Consider the following 12414-nt stretch of genomic DNA (forward strand, 5'->3'; position numbering starts at 1 on the left):
TTGAAATTGCCTAGTCATGTTCGTACCAGTGATGTGTTTAATGTCAAGCATCTCATTCCCTACGTGGGAGACTCTGTTAGTGACGAAGCTGCTAATTCAGGGACGAATTCCTCTTCACCCGGGGGGAATGATGCAGAGCGTACAGCAGTCATGTTCTTAGAGAAATATGATCGTTTGAATGTGTAATTTGTAATCTTTGTAGCAATTGTCTGTTGAACTCTTGTTTTGGTGCCAAGCCTTTTGTCATGGGCTATCTTTCTTTTTCTTGTTTGGTTCTTTCGGGCCTGTTTTGTTGTTTGGGTTTGCCTTTCTGTTTGGGCCCAAGTTCTTAGGGTTTTCTGTGCTGAAAGTTTGTAAGGAAGGCAGTTTTTGGAGAAAGTAATAGAAGGAAGACTTCCTTTGCGCCGCTAACCTTGGTATCCTGTGTGGATCAACAAGGATTAGGGTTGGATTTACATCAGTATGTTACTGTTTCAATATTACTACATTGTGCGTCTTAGTGAGGGGAGTCCAACGGCTGTGATGATGTAGCAAACCGTCATCAAAATCGTCTGAATTTGAGATTTTTTCTTTTATATTACTGTTTCTATGTTACTATTTCATCATGTTACTGTTGTAAAAATTAATATTAGACTAATATTTACCTATATTATCCTGTTAATGTATTGACATTGTGATGCAGAACCTTGTACTATAGATCGGGTATTTTTTTAAGGTCATTCGCTCCAGAAAGAAATATGACAAGGGTTTTATTTATTATGTTACCTCTTCTTCTTCCCCTCCTCCTTCTTCCAATTGGAGGGTGTGATGTAGTTTTGGGAGTACAATACTTAAATATTGTAAGTCCAATTCTCTGGGACTTCCATCATTTGACAATGCAATTTAGTCAAGGTACTAGGAGTTTCCAAATTGGTAGTGATTCCAATAATATTGTAGGGAATAATGCTTTAATTCAAGAAGTTGATTTACATCAAATTGAGAAAGAGCTTATTGGAACTAGTCTAAGCTTGTTCCTGTATTCTTCTGAAGTTCAAAGTCCTGTTGTGGAGGTTAATGGGGAATTATCAAATGTCCAAGAGAATGAGCTAAGTATTGTACTGAATACATTTGAATCCATTTTCCAATCTCTATCTATACTTCCACCAGTGAGGATACATGACCATAGAATTCCATTGGTTCCTAGAGACAAACCTATAAGCCAAAGACCATATCACTGTGGTCCACCACAAAAAACATAAATTGAGAAATAATTAAGGAGTTGTTAGAGGCTGGCTTCATTAGAGATAGTCATAGCCCATTCTCTAGTCATGTATTGTTAGTGAGGAAAAAAGAAGGCATATGGAGGATATGCATGGATTGTAGGGAGCTTAACCAATTGAAAATTAAGGATAAATACCCTATACACCTCTCATTGATGATTTGCATGGGACTATGTATTTTTCTAAGCTCGATCTTAGGTCAAGTTATCATCAAATTAGGATGGTTGAGGAGGACATTTAGAAAACTGCCTTTAGAACACATAAGGGTCACTATGAATCATGGTTATGCCATTTTGCTTGACCAATGCCCCTGCGACATTCTAAGGACTGATGAATGACATTGTCAAACCCTTCCTTAGAAAATGTGTTGTGGTTTTCTTCGATGATAGATTGGTATATAGTTTCAGTTGGAAAATGCATTTACAAGATCGTAGAAATGCTTTTGATGTCTTGCAGCAGCATTAGTTATTAATCAAAAAACAGAAATGTGCCTTAGGCAAAAGCACTGTGAAGTACCTAGAACATGTGGTTTCTAGGGATGGAGTGGCAGCTGATCCAGCTAAATCTGTACCTTGATATGGTAAGATTTGTCACATACTACATCAATTGACTAAGAACGAAGGATTTCTATGGTCATCACAAGCCACAGAAGCTTTTGAGCAACTAAAAAGGTTATGATGACTCCTCAAGTCTTAGCATCGCCCAATTTCTCAATTCCTTTTGACCTGGAGTGTGATGCGTCTGGTAAGGGAATTGGTGCTGTGTAACAACAGCAAAGAACACCAATTGCTTTCACAAACCAGACCTTAGGTCCTAAGAATATGGCATTATCCACGTATGACGATGAATTATTGGCAATTGTGTATGGAGTTAAGAAGTGGCAGCATTACTCACAGGGAAGGCATTTTTGTGATAAAAACATATCACAGGAGCTTGAAATATTTCTTAAGTCAGAAGGCTAATACCCCTTTCCAGCAGAAGTGGGTGGCAAAATTATTGGGATATGATTATGAGATACAACAAAAATAAGGAGTGGATAATATAGTGGCAGATGCACTATCAAGAGTACCTTCACTGTCTCCTCTTTCTGTAGAATCTATGACAGAATAAGAAGTGTTAGAATGTAAAGCTATATTTATCCCTATTCAAGATGGATTGATGAACTCAGAAGGGACTTGGAGCCTAATGAGTGGATATTGAATAAATTACAGGAAGTTAAATCTAGCAGTGGAGCCAATTCCAAATGGACTATAGATAATGGATACTTGACATAAAAGTCTAAGATTGTTTTGAGTCCTAATTCTTTGTGGAAGGATATGATATTTACTGAATTTCATGCCTTTCCAACTGCTAGTCATCCAGGATTTTTGAAGACTTACAGAAAATCAAAAACAGTTTTTGTTGGCAAGGAATTAAGAAAGATGTGAAGTGTATGGTTGCTGAATGTGTTGTTTGCCAACAAAACAAGTATGAAACACTTGCTCCTCCTGGTCTATTGCAGCCATTACCAATACCTCAACAGGTTTGGCATGACATTAGTATGGATTTTATAGTAGCTTTACCAAATTGTAAGGAAAAATATGTTATTATGGTTGTTGTGGACAAATTGACAAAATATAGTCATTTTGTGGCTTTGTCCCACCCTTATAAAGCTGCTATGGTATCTCAAGCTTTCATTGATAATATTTTCAAACTGCATGGAATGTCTGCATCTATTGTAAGTGATACGGACCTTATTTTCTTGAGTGATTTTTGGAAAGAGTTTTCAAAACTTCAAGGCTCAAAATTATGTATGAGTTCAGGATACCATCCACAGAGTGATGACCAGACAGAGGTTGTAAACAGGTGTTTGGAAATATATCTGAGATGTTATACAAGTTTACAACCTAAATAGTAGGTAAGGTGGCTGTTCTGGGTAGACTGGAGTTTCAATACCGCATTTCATACTTATGCGAAAGGTACACCATTGGAACTTGTTTAAGAGGATACCCTTTCCCATATGTTTTGTCTCATGAAGCTGGAACAACAAGATTAGATTTGGTGGAGCAGACATTGGTAAGCAGGGATAATATGTTGGATTTGCTGAAACAAAATCTTCAGATGGCTCAAGAAAGGATGTAAACACAGGCTAACAAACGCAGGACTGAAAGAGAGTTTACAGCGAGAGATTTTGTCTACCTTAAATTGGTTCCATATCAACTACCTTCTTTGACATCTCATTCTTTTCATAAATTACATCCAAAGTATTATGGTCCATATGAGGTTTTGGAGAAGATTGGTTCAATGGCTTATAGATTGAATCAGTATTCCATGTAAGTTGCCTTAAAAAGTATTTGGGTCCTATTTTGGTGCCTAATATTTTGTTTTCAGAAGTACCAGAAGAAGGGCTAGTTCAGCAAGCAACTCCTAAGGCAATATTGAAGAGGAGGATTTACAAGAAGGGAAATATAGCTGGAACTCAGTTGTTGATCCTCTGGAATGACCATAAAGAAAAAGAGGCAACTTGGGATGACTTTGAAGAATTCTACAAAAAATTTCTTGATTTCAAGGTTTAAAATTGGAACTCTATTTTCAGTGAAAAAAGACAGAAGTAATAGAGATTAGTTCTTAACATGGTATTGCAGGATACTTAGCAGCATTGTAACTTTGTAAAAAAATTTTATATTAAGAGGATGGAAGTTGATATGATTCCATTTACATAACTGTCATTCCTATTAAGTTTGTTAATCTTGTTGTGTTATTAACTAATCACGTAATGCCACGTGTATCCATTTGGCCATTAAGTTGTAAGTCTCTCGTGTGAGACTAGGTCTAAGGTGATGTATATTAGTTGGCTACAAGATTGTAAAGGGGCAGTTATGACTTTAATGAGAAAAGTGAATACTTTTGTTCACGCCCATATTATGTAATTCTTCTCTTCTGTGTTCATCCCCTCCATTTGTGAGGTTAAGGTTGAAGGTACTTAACATCGATCAATTCGGTTATCGGCCAGATCGGTTATTCAGTTAATCAGTTAGATTGGTGATTCAGTTATCGACCAGATTGGTTACTCAGTTACCACCCTAGTTTTAGTTGTTTTGAGTTTTTTTTGAACGTGTTAGGTCCCTGTGAGAAATTTTTTAATCTAATTACAAATCGTGTAAACCGCAGGTAGAGCAAGCTATTGAGGTATATCATGACGAGGAATACAGGTCGAGAAAATGGAACTTTCCATTTCACAACTTCACACTATCGGTAATTTGGACACCATTCGTTCTAAAAGTAGTAATTTTTCGAGGATAATAACTGGGTTTCAACGTCAAAAATCCAGCTTTCTCTCGATGAACTCGACACGAAATGGGCTGATCAGTACAAGAGCTTTGATTATGTCGTAATCGCTGGTGGCAAATGGTTTCTTAAGACGATAATATACATCGAGAACAATACAGTTGTAGGTTGCCATTACTACCCTGGGAAGAACTTGACTAAGCTCAGATATGACTACGCTTATCGAAGAGCCCTTCAGCGGGTTCTCAACTTCTTCATAGATAGCGATCACAAAGCGTTTATCTTCTTTAGAACGATCACATCAGATCATTTTGAGAACGGGGAATGGTTCTGTTGAGGACCGTACTTGCAATAGAACAATACCCTTTAAAGAAGGCCAGATTGATATGAGAGATATTGATGAGATGATCGATGCGGAGTATTGAATTGGAAGAATTTGCAAAAGCTGTAGGGGGAGGAGCTCGAAATGGGGTGGTTTTGAGACTACTTGACACAACTCGCCTTTCTTTGTTTTGAGGCCAGATGGGCATCCTAGACCGTACAGGAAGTTCATGCCATTTGCGGAGGATGAGAATGCCAAAATAAAGAATGATTGCCTTCACTGGTGCTTACCGGGGCGATAGATTCTAGGAATGATTTGCTAATGGAGATAATGGTGAATGTGGACAATCTACCCAGTATTTTTCAGCTATGGAGGTGCTACTTTTCACTCCCCTCATCAACTAGGCAGGGTTGTATACAAATCATTCATACCATATATACAGAGCAAGTTACCCAAAAACTCACAAGTCACAAAAGATTTACTTAACCCTAAATGTAGTCCTTCTCCACGATCAATTCGTCATCCAATTGGGATAACCAAAGGTTAAACCGATTTCTGTCGCCATCTGCCAAAATTATTAAAAATTTTGGAGACAATCCATCCAGTGGAACCACTATAAGGCCTCATTCTCCAGGTTAAACGAAACAATGAGCACCTTCTAAAGATCTGGTGTGTCGTAGAAAGAAAAGTATTTCTCTGCACGATGAATCCAAGACATAGGATCATCATTTTCCACTGTAAGGCTTTACATGATTGCATGGTTCACTACTTAGCAGATAATGTTAACTATTTAACATAACTACTACTGTATGTATCAAATCAGCTTCTGAAATTGTATCAATGTTGGCAAAGGTCGCCACAACTGTTATCCTGACAAAGATTGCAACTGGCCCCGTCAACAAACTTCACTTGCGGTAAATCATCTTCTCGTCACTTCCTCTCTTTGCCAGAAGATGATATTATATGTGCTAATGTAAACTTTTAAATATTAATTTCGATTTTATTTATATATAAATATGTTACAATTTATAAGTTTAAACTTACAATTAAATTTAATAACAATTATTTTTAATAAAAAGAAACAAAATTTACCAAAAACATTAAAAAAATATATAAAATAACAAAATTATACACTTCTCATATTATTTTGCAATTTTTATTCTATCTTTTAAAATAAACGTAATAGACTTTTTTTCACAACTTATAAACTAACTTGGGCTATAAATTTCACCAAACAACTGATAATTTATTTTACAGCATATATGCTATCTTATTTTGACAATAAATAAGCTCTACCAAATAGAACCACATATATTTTCGAGTTACGGATTGCATGTTATTCGGTTACAGTTGCTTGGTTTTGTAAACAATTTCAAGTAGCATACATCCGACTTGGAAACTAAACGCACATTTAAAAATAAAATATAATATAGCACTTCAGTAGTATTTTCAACAACATTTTGAATGCCTAGAACGCCCTCATATTCACACCACCCTATATCTCAGTTTCATCATTTGGACTCCCTAAAATTGCCTTCTTAACCCTGCACAAATTAATTATACAATATTTTCTTAATTTTAGTTTGATCGTCCTAAAACAAAAGGCTACAACAAATTCGATATTTTTAATTTTATCTATACTCACAAAATCTTTTCACTTCAAAAGTCTTTAATCAAAAGAATATTGAATTAAACCCTCAATTCTCAATTTTTGATCTTCATTGTCGGTTTCTAACAAATTTCGTTCATTAATTCAATAACTAATGTTAAAAGAAAAACATTAATCAAAATGACCAAGATTTTGATGAATTTGATTCAACTACCATGACTGACAATATGGATACATACACAATTTTGAACTTCAAAATGAGAAAAATGAAAATGAAAAAACAATTGTGCTTGAAGATACAAACATAACAATATTTTAGGATTTTATTGTCGGACAATTTTTTAATACAATAAGAAGAGAGTTGTTTAAATTTTAAAATATGTAAAAATTTATCTTTTTTCATTTTTTATTATTAAACATGTCCCTTGGTTGAAAATTTCTTGAAATATGAAACAATTTGATTATTAATTATTTTTATTTCATGATAAAATGTATAATACTCATGTATGTATTATTGCATTTTGAACAACATAAATGCTATCAGCAAAAATGGAACCAAACAATCACAACATTTTAGACATCATGTATGCTAATATATAATAGATCATATATTTGGCTTTCCAAAATATTTACCAAACCAAACCAACATCCCAATTTATAGAACGCTAGAATTTTTCACATATATCCGAATATCCAAATTTATGTAATGCTAAAAATTTTTGTTGGAAAATTTTCATATATTATTTATTGTTATCAACAATCTAAGTGTGATTATATTAAGATTTCTAAGTATCAACAAACTCTACCAATCCAAATTACAATTAGAATGGAGTATGATTACATAACACAATTTTAGAACTTTATGTTTAAATTTTAAGTGTCAAGAAAAGTGTTTTAATCTCAATTTGACCTAAGTTTTTTTTTTTTGGTATACCTCATGATTTTATTAAAACCCTCACATATGGTGGAGGAATACCGAGGATACAGACACAATAAAAGACTTTCAAGGAGAGGAAGAAAAATAAGAAACAACGAGGAACAACATAAACAGAAATAAATGGGACCATAAACCAGACTTCTTATGAGAGGAAGCAAAGACTGAAGAAAGAAAGATCCTATCTCAAATCCAAGTAACAAACTCAGAAACTTGATTAACCCTGATTTAGCTAGCTTATCCGCAACCATATTTGATTCCCTCCGGGAATGGATAAACAAACAATTGCTGAATTGGCTTTTCAATACCTCAATACATTTCGATCTTGTAGAGTTTCCAAGGGACATTTGAATTATTATTTAACCAGCTAATAACGTTTGTCGAATCCAACTCTACAACAAGATTCACATTTTCTTTCTCAGGCAACATCAAACTAATCTTCATGACTTTTCAGATAGCTTTCAATTCAGCACTATTCGAATCAAGCAACCCAAAGGAGCATGAAAAAAGACATTTGAAAGTATCGTAGCTGTCCCTTAGAACCCCTCCTCCACCTATAATTCCTGGGTTACAAAGTGAAGAACCATCGGTGTTCCACTTGAGCCACCCATAATGTGGAGCTTTCCATTCACAAGGCAAACGAACTTTCTTTCTATTACTTCAATTTGACTTAAGTTGCCTCTTATACTGCAATCCCTTGAACCTTTTGGAGAAGTTGTTGTACATGTGCCATCAACAAATTCACCAAATACTTGTTGTTCATCACTATCTGATTATTTTCCTTCCAATTTGGATGATATCTCATCTAACAGAAGTAATGGCTAGTAGGATTTCACCGCATGGCTATACCCCAGTAAGTCTCTCTAGACTTCCCCTTTAGGGTCGATCTTGTTTCAAAGCGGTGGGGCCAGTTTCAGTCCCACATTAAACTAAATTAAAGGTTGAGATTGTGAGGAAATACTTCGACAATAAGATCTACCGAGAAATTTAGGTTTAAGGGGGAGGCATAACCTTGTCACCTCGTCCATTTCCAAACACCCTTATCAGGATCTAGTTGGAGTCGATGGCAAGTGTTGGATTTGACCAGTTGACCATCTACCCATGGCTAAGAGCTAGAGGAATCAACACAGCATCACCGGATTAGAGGACCTAGACCACCATCCAGGGAGAAATATGCAGTCTTCAGTGACACCACATGATCGAAGCTCATTTATTCAACGATATCCGCTTATGAGGGACTTTGACTTTTTGAAGGAACCCGATAGTTTTCTCTTTCTCTCCATTCGAACTCGAACGAAACTTTCTGCAGGTAATGGAGGATTCTCAACCATCTCTCAAATTTCCTCATCTTTCAGGCTTTTTGAGCATTTTGAATAAGTGAAATGAAATCCTTTCCTTTTATAAGCCGGTTAGCATTAACTGAGTGTTAGGGCAATAAAGGGTTGCTATTAATACTCAGGAGCCTATGAACCAAAATTGCATCTCTTCACCTTCTCCATGCTTCTAAAATGGCGGGATTCTAGAATGAAATTTTAAAGGTCGATGAAGTTCATTTCTTCACTTCTTTTAACTAGATGAATTTCAAATCCCAATTCCTTAAGCTACGCCAGGCCCGTTATTCACCAAATCCAATCAAGACCCAAAAGGGAATCAAGCCTAAGTGACCCCATTTCTTTGAGAGCAAAGCAAGCTTCCCGCCAAGCTCTTGAGAGAGAACTTGATCATGTGATGGATCAACTTGAAAAGACACATGATCAGGTAGAAAGTTACAAAATAGGCGACTACCTGACAGAAAGATAGTAGCAAAAACCATAATGGATGTTCTTGGAATTAAACAAGAATAGAGGTCAGAATCCAGTCCACCAAATAGAAGTAAATGGAGGATAATAGGTCAAAAAAGGGGAAAAAAAAGATGAAAGGACAAATGAAAAAGGATAAAAGCAAATGGTCTGGGGCAAGAGAGAGGATCATGATTTTGGCGACAGAAAAAAAAAGGGATAAAAAAGTAGGAAGATGGAGAAGTTCATGAAAAAAGCAAAGGGTTCGTGAGAAAGGGACGAAGCGGGGAAAGCTTGAAGAAAAGGAGGAGAATAATGACGGGACTAGAAGTTCATAGTAATCAGACCCACACTCAGGTATATTTCTTGAAGTGACTTGATATAGCCTTTGAAGTATAATAGGGGAATATCCTGATGACCACCGAATGTCACCATGAAATTGAGAATCAGAAGAAACCTTAAAAATCATTCCTTTTAAGAAATGTTGTCCTCATCATGTCAATTCATACACTATTTTTTAAAATACATGCTCATATTTTTGCAGAATTGTTGTAGGTCATACCATGATCATCTAAAAATCATGTCATGTATCACTGCCTAAGAAACTTCCACATAAACACTGGATTTCACGTGTGAAAATATTTTTGGTCATACTCATGTGGCTTTCACTCGGAATAGAGAGTGTTTCACGCAACATACATTTGTTGTATCCCTAATCCATTCAATCATTTTGAATAGACATTGTTTCATGTGACATTTTTCCATGTCCCCTATCCATCCTTTCACAGTGAATAGGTAGCATTTCGAGAGACATACATCTATCTGCGCCGCTTATCCGTTCATGCGAAGTATGTATTGTTTCACGTGAAATACATCTGTCCATATTCCCTACATCATCTTATCATCATGTGTCCTACATTATTCGCATTCACATTATTAGCATAATATTTCTATAGTAAAAAGCCTTTGTGCCATCACTCCGAAGTCAGCGTGCACCCTTTCCATAAGATTGTACACTCTCAGCAAAATATTCGATCCGGCCGATCTTTATCTCCATTCTATTAAATTCATTTTGTAAATATATGCATATAAGTGTGATTTCTCCGACAATGGCGGAATATGGAACCCCCTCTTATTCTCGGATGGTAACTATCCCATTTGAACAGATTCCTGGAGTTGATGAGGACCATGCCTAAATCAGTTACTTTAATATTACGCGTTTAACCTTCAATTGATGATGCTTCAAATGTATTCGGATGGATTGTAATGACACATCCGAGTTCGACCTTGCATTGTGACCCCGGTTACGACATGTTATTGTAGAATTATTTGGTTGTACTCTTCATTTTTCAATTGAGACTGAAAAATGACATGTTATTGTAGGGTCACCAAAGGATTCTATTTCTATCGTTGCTTTAGGAGGAAACTGAAGGTGATTTCTGAGTAACATTCATTGCCTCTGAATAATCTAGTCAAAGAACACATATCATCTTAGAGTCTCTCACTCGATTGAGACAATGACGTTGCATGGAGTATTTAGAGGACTTTGATTTTACTTCGCAGTACCATCCGGGTAAAGCAAATGTAGTTGCATATGCACTAAGTCGAAAGACTTATGTTGCGAGATTGGCAGTCCAAGAGCAAAGTAGGTTTGATGTTTTTGATTAGTACAGATTACAGTTGCATGATCAGAGGGGTGCAGTGTTTCTGAGTAGTTTGGTTACTCTACCCGCTTTGGTGCAGAGAGTCATAAATGCCCAGGCGCGGGACGATGAGCGTAGTAACCGTCGAGAAGTTCGGATTTGAGGTGATGCTGGTGGAGTCAGAGTTAATGGCAGACTTGTAGTACCGGTTGAGGAGAATTTATGAGATGACCTCATGAGGGAGGCCTATTATTCTAGATTTACGGTTCATTCGGATAGTAATAAAATGTATCAAGATATGAAGAGACAGTATTGGTGGAGCGGTATGAAAGCCGACATAGTTCGTTACATTGCAAAATGTCTTACTTGTCAGCAAGTTAAGATTGAGCATTAAAAACCAGGAGGATTATTACAGCCGCTTCTAGTAGCCGAGTGGAAATGGGATCATGTGACTATGGATTTTGTGATGGGTTTGCCTAGGACTGTTTTGAAACATGATTGTGTTTGGGTGGTAGTTGATCAATTGAAGAAGACCGCTCATTTCCTTCCTATTAGAAAGACTGATTTAATTAGTAGTCTTAGTAGATTGTATGTGCGGGAGATAGTGAGACTACATGGAGTACCGCATTCGATTGTATCGATTGAGACCCATGGTTCACATCTCAATTTGGAGTAGTTTACAGAGAGCATTGGGTACTCAACTTTGTTTTAGTACAACATTCCACCCCCAGACAGATGGGCAGAGTGATTATACGATACAGATTTTGGAGGATATGCTGAGAGCATGCGTGTTGGATTACGGGGGTAGTTGGGTCAAGCATTTTCCACTGGTAGAGTTTGCATACAATAACAACTTACAGAGTAGTATTGGTATGGCACCATATGAGGCGTTATATGGACGACTGTGTAGATCACCGTTGTGTTGGGTTAAGATAGGAGAGACTACTTTGATTGCTCTAGAGTTGGTTCGACAGACCACTGAGAAAGTCAAGATGATTAGGTTGAGATTGGAGACGGCATAGGATCAACAGAAGAGTTATGCAGATAAGCGTCGTAGACCATTGGAGTTTACAGTAGGAGACGAGGTGTTCCTGAAAATCTCTCCTAAGAGAGGGATACAGATGTTCAATAAACAAGGAAAGTTGACTCCGAGAATTATTGGATCGTTTGATATTCTAGAGTGAGTTGGACCGGTGGCTTATAGATTGGCATTACAAACGCAGATTGCAACGGTGCATAACGTGTTTCATGTTTCCATACTGAGGAAATATGAACCAAACCCTACACATGTTTTGGATTGGTCGGAGGTCAATGTGGGTAAATATGCCACTTTTACAGAATTGCCGAACGGATTATAGATCGACAAAAAAAGATATTACGTAGAAATAATATCCCACTAGTGAAAATACTATGGCAGCATCATAGATTGGAGGAGGCAACGTGGGAGTTAAAGTCATAGATGCGAGAAAATTACCCGACGTTACTCAACAATTTAGGTATGATTTAAATTTCACAGACGAATTTTTTTGTTAAGAGGGAAGAATGTAAAACCCCAAATTTTTTGGTAGGGGTCTAGTTGAACTTAAATAGAAGATTTTAGGG

This window comes from Tripterygium wilfordii, chromosome 18 (genome assembly GCF_013401445.1).
Source record: "Tripterygium wilfordii isolate XIE 37 chromosome 18, ASM1340144v1, whole genome shotgun sequence".
Lineage (NCBI taxonomy): Eukaryota > Viridiplantae > Streptophyta > Magnoliopsida > Celastrales > Celastraceae > Tripterygium > Tripterygium wilfordii.